This window comes from Magallana gigas, chromosome 10, assembly GCF_963853765.1.
Source record: "Magallana gigas chromosome 10, xbMagGiga1.1, whole genome shotgun sequence".
Classification (NCBI taxonomy): Eukaryota; Metazoa; Mollusca; class Bivalvia; order Ostreida; family Ostreidae; genus Magallana; species Magallana gigas.
In genome coordinates, this window is record NC_088862.1 from 13,485,738 (window position 1) to 13,497,796 (window position 12,059).

Below are 12,059 nucleotides of genomic sequence, written 5' to 3' on the forward strand. Positions count from 1 at the left end.
GAGTACATGTCATGACTTTTAGTAGTGATCTATCAATTTCATCTGTAGAGCATGTTAATACTGCCTGGCACGGCATCTGATATCTATGAGCAGTCAACCTTGGTGTAAAATTGTACGTCTCTTCATTGTGGCTAGTAAATTATTGTGTCGGGAACTTATTGTACTTTTATGTGCATTTATTTTTGATAATTCTGGCCTTTGAACATTTTTTTTTCTCATCCAAAATTCCTTAATTCATAAAATTGTTCGATATTTAATGTTAGCGTTGTGAATACAGTAGAGAAACTTCTTTGTTTGTACCATTAATAATTAATAATGCTTTCTTCTATTTTGCAGGTAGTTGAATACTTTCTAGATTTTATTGGGTTCATATGCTTACTTCGTTTGATAATCATGTTTTAAAAAAAGTGAAGTTCCTGATCTAAACAAAATCTTTTCGAACGACCATTCGTTTACTTGCCCATTAATTTGATAAAATAACGATTGTTTTTAAAAGAAAAATAATAATGTTTTCTACACCATCTATCCCGCTTTGGAAAACTTTCACAGAACACAAAAAAGCATTGTTTATTTTATTATATATCCATTTCAATCAATTTACGAAACATTTGTTTTTTTCTTATAATTTCATTTTGCGCCAAGTTTTAATACATGCATAAACTTGATTGAAAACCGTTCACACTATAAAAGAATGAACTAGGTGTATCCGGGTGGTATGAACTACCCCTTGCATCGTACATGTATATATACATCATGTACTCAAATGATCGTTGCGTTGATATGTTTTTAAGTACAAATGAACATTTTCTATAGATTCTTTACAGTAATAGGTCAACTATTCTTTTCTTGGATTGGTCATGACGTCTGTTGTTAATCGCCTGCGCTGAGTTTGAGTAAAGTCAAGTATCTTTGTTAAACGATTTAAACTCATCTCTGAAAGCGCAGTAAATATTTGAAAAGTTTCACATTACAGAGTACTCAGTGCATTGATCAATTATTTTTTGTCGATAATTTAATCCAAAAAGGCCTGAATCGCTACATTCTAGAAATCGCTGTCTCTCTGTCTTTCTGTCTCTCTCTCTCTCTCTCTCTCTCTCTCTCTCTCTCTCTCTCTGCATAAATCTTGCGGGGGCCCGGGGGAACCCCTCCCTGGAAAATTTAAATATCTTTTAAATCACATAAAAGGCACCCCCTCGGCAAACACACAATAACATTTTTTAGACCCCCTCCCTTTGAAAAAGTTTCTGGATCCATTAGCGCTCTCTCTCTCTCTCTCTCTCTCTCTCTCTCTCTCTCTCTCTCTCTCTCTCTCTCTCTGTACATGTATCTTTTCTCTTTCTCTTTTTAATTTTCTGACTTTTTGGAAGGGAAATATCAAAACGAGTGGGGAGAAACACACTTGACGATACAGGCAACATGATAAATGCACATGCATATATATATATGCATCTACCAAATTTTATCTACCCCAAATCCTTCACCACAATGGTTCGAAGTGTCTATTTGCGAATAAATGATCCTGACAGGTTTAACTTTATCATACATTGCATATGCATATACTTCTGTGTAACAATCAAAGCCAACAATTATAATGCAAAACTTTGGTCTACACGCACGTGCATGTTTCATTCACAGAATTTAATCGGCCCAAATGCAGTTGAGTTGCTTGTACCTGCAATTTTCAACTATTGAAATGAAGTCCTATCTCGGTACATGTACTATATGTGATTTTTTTTATTTTGAACTCTAGTGGACATATGGAACTAAGACGATGCGGATCAATAAAATTATCAATAAGTTATTTTCATTAAACTCATATATTGGACAACGAATTTGCGGGAGACTTTCACCTCTCTGTCCTGATAATAATAGCTGTAGCAGGCCATTTCAGTTTTAATTTTTGAGTGGCAATTTGTGGCATTCTTCTTCCACAAACCAAATATTTCGTTTGACAAAGCGGTCGATGTGGAGTGTTCTTTATTTAACTACAGGTATCCCAAATATAGCTACTCAAATATTGAAATAAAACTTTACTTAAATTCAGGGTAGAATTAGCGCCTTAACATGTAGGGTATGGGAATATTTGCCGTGTGTGAAAAGTGAACATATTTTTCGCGCTTTTCACTTTCTTTTCTGTGTAAGATCAATAATTTATGTACAAATTTTGTGCTTGTCATGGTTCACACAATTGAATTAAATAATACCGAAAGAAATCAATTATGAGAACTTTTTATATTGTATTCCTCTCTCTCTTCTATATATATATATCAAGCTATCAATTATTCACAGCATAAAGGGATAAGTTCAAAATATAATGATGCTTTTATGAAGGTCCCTTTTTATTTTTTTATAACATAAAAAGCCTCACGCGTATTGGTTTTTATGTACACTCTATATTCTGAAGGTTCTGAGATCCTTTTGATATCAGAGACTTCGAGGGTTTGGAATATCTCAAACATATATCGAACCACCCCATTTGAACATTTGAGAGTATCTAAGTTCTTTCAGTTCGATCTTGCTTTTTCTTTGGCCTTTCTTCAAGTATAGTCTATCCTTCATCTTAATTAAAGCTATAAATGCCGAATTACCGTATTAAACGTTATTTTGCTATGTAAGGAACCAGATCCAAATTTTGTCGACTGCATCTTATGATAAATGCGTCAGATTATCCATCAGTATTGATTAAGTACTAAGGTCATACGAAGATCTGGGGGGAGGAGGGCGAACCCCCCACCCCCTGAAAATTTTAACTTATTAACTAAATCCACAAATTCACAGAGTAAATTTATCGAAAATTGGCCTCTGAACCTATCCCTCAGCAAACACAATTAACCACCCCCCCCCCCCGAAAATTGTCTGGATCCGCGCGTGAATTGAAATCAAAATTGAAGTGAAAGCAAACACTGATCACGCATTAGCGGGTATATATTTTTTTCTGCAATGTCGCTACTTTCATACCCACATTAATCATGCACCAAAGAAAGCCTTGAATAGTAAAAATTTTAAACAGAATCAAAATTAATATCAAATGGATATGTAACACGTTTTTTTCTGAAAGACAGGAGCAACTGGTAGCTTCACTCAAGGATTTTGATTTTACACACTCCAAAATGTCCGTTGCGGTTATTCCATTCCAGGAAAATTTCTGTACTTGAAAGACGTTAAAACTTTGCTAAACAGAATCTCAAAAATACCTAGTCAACTAGTCTTCTGAGCCGCCATCAAGGATTCTTGGGCGACCATAAGTTGGTCTAAGACCCCCTGTCTAATAATTTTGCACGCCTTCCCCAATTATCTACCCCTGCCTCCGATCTCTGATGGCAGAACATATTAGTACAGTACAAAGGGCGTTAACTCTGACATTCTTAGAAGTGTCAAGAAAGGTAACTGGTGTTTTTTCTTTGACAACTCTTGGCTGCCTGAAGACTTCACAAATAGTTTGACATTTTTTCATCACATTATCAATCGTATGTATTCTATTACGTGGTGTTTTTTTCATATTGGAGTTGTTTTCAAAATATGTCTAACGTTTGCGTTCTTGGTAATAATTCAATAAATACATGTAGTACACGTAATATTTGTGAGACTTTGTTTGATTTGCTGAACCAAATATTAAGCGAATTTTCATGTAGTTTAAAATCGGTTTAAAAAAGATTTTTACTGGTATATTGAACCTATGTAAACAAAAACAGGGCACGAGTCTTGTTTACACGACGAAGAATTGCGAGCCCTGAATCTTGCCTAAAAATCAACGACTGGCACCCAAATTTCATTTGATCATTAGAAATGCATTTATTTAATAAAGCATTGTAAATAATAAAAACAGAAAAATAAAATTTGACCAAAATCGTGACCATGCCCCTTTAAATCAAGGAATGGATCGATAGTAACATTGAAATAAAAAGAACAGTCACTTTTTTTTCTTCAAAAATCACTAGGCGGTTCATAGTGCAATTCGACACATCAAGGACACCTCGTCATCAATAATTACCGATCAGATTTTTCGTACATTTTTAGACTTGAACTTTTTAGCCATAAATGGTTATCAAATAAAGAAATATTACATAAATACATTGTAGCTTTAAACATTTTCAAGGAGATCTATATAGTCTAAAGCTGACCACGATAGCCTTAAATATTATTAAGTTTAAAAAATTACAGAATTTTTGCTTTTAAAATTCCTCAACGAGATATATACCGTCTATAAAATTGACCACGATAGCCTTAATTATTATCAAGTTAAGAAAAAATACACAATTTTTGCTTTAAAATCTATACAGTATCTAAAATTGACCACGATAACCTCAAATATTATCAAGTAAAAAAAATTATATAATTTTTGCTTTAAAATTTCTCAAGGAGACTTTTACAGTCTAAAATTGACCACGATCACCCCGCCAAGTTTAATCACAAATACATATTGTAACATTATATGCGTCATATTGTAAAAAAAATTGAATTTATTGCCACCCGGTATCTTCAAAATATGCATTGACTGTATGCATCAATGCTGTAACATTTAGAGTTATGGGACTTAGCAAACGAAATGATTTTCGAGTCTCTTTCGATATCGTTTACAAAAAACATTCATCTCAAATGCAATTTAAAAGCAACAGAATTTAGTAATTTGATTACACAGCTTTGCATTCGACAACTATTCTCTGATTTACATTCAATTTTTTTTTTCTCAAAGAATTATCAGAATGAATTCCTTTGGGTGTTATGGGCCAAATTCGAAATCTCTTCCGAGATTTTTTTTTCTTTTGATGATGCAATTTTAGAAATCATCGGGTTTGAGGCAGAATTACATCATCAAAAGATTTGTTTCCCCAAAATCACTTCAGGTTGTAAAGATACAAATCATTTTGATACAATCATGAAGGCAATTGGAAACCTTACTGAAATAGAGAAATGATTAAAGAATGTGTGCATATCATCGCTATTAAAACTTTCATTTTATCTAGTTTTTCTAGTAAGAAATTTCATTTTTAAAAATTTTATATAGATGAGCTACAGGGAAGATCAATTTTTTTTAAAGTCCTGTATTCAAGGAAGCGTTCTTATCGCTTACGTAAAGAACGCATTACGTAAATAAAGTCTAATATCTGATCTCGTGATGTTTATTTCTTATAAATACATGTATGTTACATAATTTATTAAAATAATTCAACGATAAAGCTCTCTCTCTCTCTCTCTCTCTCTCTCTCTCTCTCTCTCTCTCTCTCTCTCTCTAGCTCTCTCTCTCTCTCTCTCTCTCTCTCTCTCTCTCTCTCTCTTGTTCGTGTTAAAAATTTATAAATAAAAGATAAGATATGGCTGAAACGGACACTTTGTGTAACGCAATCGAGCCACGGTGTAAAATTATTCCCGCAAAATTTTATGTCGTCGTTTACTAGTAATTGTTGCAGTGACGTTATTATATTTGTATGCTAACGTCACAGCCAGATGGTTAGCACCCCGCGTCGCCAATTTTCTTCAATGATTAGAACTATAGCTAAATGAGAAATACACTGAACAGCGTTTTCCTCCACCAAGATCAGTGAGTACGTATAATCCTTTGAATAACAATTTGAATTATCTTATTCATGTATGATATATCCTCTTTAAGTTCTATAGATCATAACATTATTACTCCGCCTCGCCTTCTATGGACTTTACCGACCCCACAAATTTCTGTACACAGTCAGTAACAAACCTAATAAGTGTTTTGTTTTGTCGAGGACCTAAAGTTTTATATGTAAACAAACAGAAGATAATACATAATATTAAAATTCATAGCTTAATTCTCTCATTTTTTACCTTTCTCGTCAGTCGTCTGTGCAAACCTGGATGCCATATTGTAGGATCATAATATTTCGTCACGGGCAAAGGGGGGTCACTCTAAATATTTTGGGGCTTAAAAATCAAAGGTATGGTTGAACATTTGTGTAAAAAATCAGCTTAAATAACGTTACGTCCACCATGTTGCCGTATAAATTCTGACGCTCGCCGTCCAAAGAAATTTATAAGGCAATCACGTGACGCTATTCATCCAATGACGTCGAGACATTCCAGTCCGAGGCAAAACAAATATTGGTGATGGTGGCTTTAGGATAGTATCATTTGTTGACGTTTTGTACATTGCATAACAACACTTCAAATTTCCAAAACACAAAACGCGAGGTGAATCCTAATATATCCAAAATGACTGACTGTACTAGATCTCTAGTCGATCAAGTTTTTAGTCTAAAGAATTCCATCAAAGAAATACAACACAAAATTTCGTAATCCTGAAATAATTACTGATCTTTTCTCTTATTATAATATATCAATTGTTTTACATCAAATTCACAATTGAATAATTATAACAAATCTAAATGGGTACCCGTGTTAAAGATTGGCGTGGTTCTTCTTTTTTTAAATTTGTATGCATGCATGCATAATCAAGTTCTGCTAAAAAATATAATCAAATTTAGTTCTACTGAATAGAACCATACGCAGATCTAGAGGGGAGGGGAATAGGGGTATCCCCCCTGGAAAATTCATTAAAATATATATAGTAAAATTACCAAATTGTGCCCCCCCCCCCCCCCGCCCAAAAACTCATATATCCCTCATCGTGCACCCAATCCTGGAAAAAAAATTCTGGATCCGCGCATGATACAACCTGTACTCAGTATATATATACCTTTCAATCAGCAAACCTTTTGTTAATAAAAACTGTAGTACGCCCTTTAAATTTACCATTAAAAAATCAAAGTTAGGTCGCTACTAGGTGTTTACCGAACAGAAACATGGCGGCCATATCTACCATATACCCGCTTGGATCTCCTCAAGAACACACTCCAATGTGTGAAAAACACGATTTGACTTTAGACATGACATGCGAGGACTGTGATGAGTTTATTTGTTCACAATGTGCCAAAACAGACCACAAGGATCACGACTGGAAAACTATATCCACAGCAGGAAATCAAAGGAGAAGAGAGCTAAAGAAGACCCTGGATAAGGTTAAGGAGGAAGATGTGAAAATGATGGATGAAAAGATAAAGAAGGCATCCGAACAAATGGAGGACAACCAAAAATGTTGTGATTCTGAGGTCTCTAAGCTTCAGGAACATTATGATGCAATTGTGTCAAAACTTGATGAAATCAAGAAGAATTTTGAGACTAAACTGAGGGAAAATCTGGAAAGAAAAAATGCTGAAGTAAGTAAGAAAAAATTAGTCTTAGAAAAGAAAAAAGAACAAATTAAGGATCTTGTGAAATTCCTGGAAGACAAACACGGTACCATGTCTGACTATAGTTTGATAGACAACCTCAGAGACTTAATAAATCTTGTGTCTGATACAGACAGTGATATGGAGAAAGGGGGTTATTCGGTGAGTTACAGGAGAGGGGACATCAGTGAAGGGTCACTGGAGTCCATGATGGGACAAACGTTTGATTTGGATGACATCAGTGTTACAGAGACAGATTCATTTCAATATGGAGATGAATGTTTATCAGTGTTGGAGGCAGTCGATAAAGATACATGTTTTGTGAATGATAGTAGATCAGAATATTTCGAATTAATTAACATAAAAATTAAGGAAAAAATAAAATTCAATATCAATGTAAACGATGTATGTGTAGCAGACAACGATTATGTGTATGTAACAGATCTTGGAAACGGCTCCATTGTCCGTCTGTCCGCGTCGGGCTCGGTCTCTCCAATATTCAGTACAGATCCACTAGTGCCCGTGGGAATCTGTCAATCAACAGAAGGGGGACTGCTGGTCACTTTTGGTGATAAAGAGTCGCAACCTTTTCAACCAGACTCACACAGCAGACGTCTGGTCAGACACGTGACACTGACCGGTGACGTCATCCGTGAGTACGAGTACCAGGAGGACGGTAAGACCAGGCTGTTTATTGGACCATGTAGAGTCATACAGAACGGTAACACCGATATCTGTGTGGTGAATATGACCAGTGAATCTACCGGTGAACTGGTGGTTCTATCCTTCTCTGGATCTTTGAAGTTAGTTTACAGAGGACAGAAACTGACAGCCCCGTTTAGTCCAGTTGATGTAGTTTGTGACTCACACTGTAACCTCATTGTAAGTTACTCTAGTAATAGCTGTGTTCATCTCCTGAGTCCTGACGGTGAGTTCATGAAGTACCTACTGGCGGAAAATGATGTAAGAAATCCAAGGTCCATGTCTCTTTATCAATCCACGGTGTGGGTGGGGGGTTACCGAGGACTCATCACAGTATTTCAGCTCAATAACACTTAAAACCACATTATACTTGATTTTAATGTTGATCTGAAAATTCAAATATTTTTTAAAAAAAATCAAATACATCTGTGCACTTTGTATTTATTTACTAATTCAGTGATATAGATCACACATATTATATTATAAATGATATTGTAAATATTGTTAACAGTTACACTGTAGTGTGCATGTTCCTTAAGTTTGAGGTTGTCACTGTAAGGAGAGTACCAATCGAAAATGTGCTTGATTTGGATTACTAGCTATAATGTGCTTGATTTGGATTACAAGCTATAATGTGCTTGGTAAGCAATGCTTAACTTCAAAGGTGGTTATAAGGTTAAAGTATTTTTTTAAATATAAATCAGCTTGAAATGTTAATTAATTTTCACAAGAACCATGATCAAATTACAATAAACAGCTCTGTCTAAAGAACAAGTATAATTATATTAAAGTTGTTTTTGGCAACATTTTATTTAGATTGTCATAGACCCCTACATTGAAGTTTAATTTTATGATATTTCAAATATTTCAATATTCACGTAAACGTCACGTAAACGACATGGCATTCACAATCTAGAGCAATATACTTAAAAAAAAATAATATAATGTCAGTAGTGAATATTTTGATTTCATGGCCTAACACTTTTGGTGTTTATGCGACGCTTGATTTGCGTTTTCGTTCATGTTGAGTCAGATTGTTACTGAAATGTTCTGCTTGATTTAGGTTTATTTTAGAACCATTTTAACAAGAGCTTGGACTTAAGGTAGTTGTGTCGACCAAACGGCAATGTGATGTTAGGCCTATGTATTTCATTGTAGGCCACTCAGCCATGGCTCTTTGAAATTAATAGGATTTGTCTGGCTTTTGAGCGAAGACCACGCAATCGGTGTATATTTCGCTTGAAACCAGCGTCATTATAAATTGTTTTGACCCAAGAAATAGATTGTTACTGAAAGTCCAAGGTCTTTTTAAAATGGTTTTATTTAGTGTGATATTTACAAACGTATACAGAGAAAAATTAAAATTTATGAATGTGTATATTGTTTATTAATAACATAATTGTACAACCATGTTTTCCCTTGAGGGCCCCTAATTGTTCATTTTTTTTTAATTCTTCCAACTTCTTCAATAAGACTATGTATCACTTTTCATATACTTTCAGAATTAACAAAGTTTTAATTGATAAATATGAATGTACATGCATATATGTATGAAATATTCCAAGAATTCTGTAGTTTTGTAATAAAATGCAAGAAATAAATATCCACGTAAGTGTATGTTTCTGACAGTTTTAAACTTATAATGTGAAATTATAACAGGAGGTTCACAGGCCGTGACGGTCACCTGAGTACCAAAGCCCATTTTGGTGGACTCATGTCCGTGTATGAAGGGGAGAGGGGAAGGGCTGGGAGTTTTCTTGAAAGTAATAATGAAAATTGATACATTCAAATTTGTTGGCATTTAGTGACCCCCTCCTCCAGGCTTTAAAAAATAGGATACTGTCCTTTACAAAAATTTAGATTATTGAGAATCAAAATTTGTACATGACAACAAATTTTGATTCTCAATAATCTAAATTTTTGTAAAGGACAATACTATCACAGTTCCTTAGGCTGACATACATGTATGCATGGTGACATCTTTATATGAATAAAGTGGAATCAATTGGAATGATAATATACTTAACATTATTTTAAAGTATATCAAACATAATACGAACTACGTGTGCATGTGATTTACCCCCAAAAAGTCGAGCTCATGACAATAAGAAAGCCTTCAAAAAATTCACAACACAAACATAAATTAGCCGTCAAAAACAGAGTTAGGTACATATTTGGTTTCATTCTCAATACATGGAGAAAGCTTTGTTGTCAAATTTGAAAATAAATGGATCAATTAATGAAATGTGTGAAAAAAAAAAGAAAAATTCAGCTATAAAGCTTTTAAAATTGTTGTGGCATATACTTTGATTCAAGCATTTTTAAAGTCACCTACATAAAACAATATTTTTAAAAAAACAAACGATCGACTTCACTCTGTAGATGTAAAGAAGCAAACACATATTACAGACATGTAAAAGAGACATGGATGCAGATATATTGCATTTGAAATTTGATACTACATGTGATACCCTCGCTCAGTTTTAAAAATAATTTGTTTTTCATGAGAGCCCTTGACGTACTACATGTGAAAACATTTAACGTAGCTCGCGGGTTTGCTGACGTCACAATATAGGATTCGGCGTACAGAGTTGACCGTCATAGCAAACTCATACATTTCTTTTAAAAATAACAAATGATCTTAAAAACATAAAATGAAATATTTTAAAAAGCTAAATTGCACTTTATACAAACATTTATAATTTTCAAGTGCGAAAAAATTTAAAGATGTGACATACATTGTCGCATTTAGTCCTATAAGGTATGAGTGTGCGTTGGAACTATTTAATCTGATTTATGTTTAGACAAGTACATTGTAAAAAATTGAACCTTATGCATTAACTTCGCTCGTTCTGTATTTTCAAATACCGATCAAACTATTTAAATTATTTTGGCTTTAACTAGTTATCATATACGATTACAAACTTATTAATATGTCAATAGTTGTATGGTAATTGTTTTTGCAATGAATGCATGCTTGACTGATTGAGTTTCATGAAAAGAAAAGTAGCCAAGTTTCTTCTCTTCACAACCTTACATTAATTGCATTTGTGCATTCGAAAACATTTATTATAATTTTGATTGGATTTGCATGTTCTAATATGTGTTAATCGGCTAGTCTGGTCAACCAGCGCATTTTCATTTTTGGTTCTCAAACGAAAGAAATTAATGACGTCGGGCTAACGTCGTGATGAAAATATAGGATTTTGTGAAATCTTTTAAATCTTTAAAGTTGTTTTGCGAAAAATTGGCCGAGAACACATATTGATATTTTTTTATGAATTGATTCAAAATTATCTCTTCTATTATTGTGTTGAGTAAAATTAAGTTCGTCTAGATCGTTTAAAAGTTTGGAGCATAGTTTTAAAATGCGGTTTTCGACTAAAATATGCATTTTACTATATATTTCATTGAAATGGCGTTGCTTGATTTTATCAGCGACACTGTGTTTGAATCACGATAACATTATTACTACGCAGACGAATCTCAAATAAATTTTTAAAATAAAACCCTGAAACCTATGGATCACGTGGACAATTTTTCAAGGTAGGTTTTCTCACAAGCAGGTAAACCCGCGAGCTACCTTAAATAAATTGACATGGTTTGGAGCTACGTACAGTGCCTTGCCACCAAACAACATGCAATATACGGTTGATTAATGAAAAAATGCGTAAGTTAAAATTAACTTTGTTTCCAACCAAATTTCATGGAAAACTTGAAAACGGCATTATCACCATTCAAGCTAAAAATATACAAATACATGTATCTTTATTATTGGTCAAAGTACTACATCTGTAAACTACATGCAAGCTGTCTTTAATTATAATGGTCAATTAAAATTTCAATATCTGTTGTCCTGCTAAAAGTGATATGCAGAGGTCACAATTATTCGTTTTGTAAACAAGGCTCGCGCCATGTTTTTGTTACACTGTAGCATATATACAGTTTGTTTGTTCACTATTAAAGTTATAAATTGAAAAAAACAAAAGTAAGGTATGCTTACGAAACGAAATCAACATGTTAAGATAACAAAGCGATACACATTAACAAAACATGCTAAAAAGTAGCATATATATTACATATATATATAAACTTTTTTGCAAATATTTTAAATTTGTCCTTCTTTTTTAGTTACAAGCTAGTTTAACTCTAAAATAA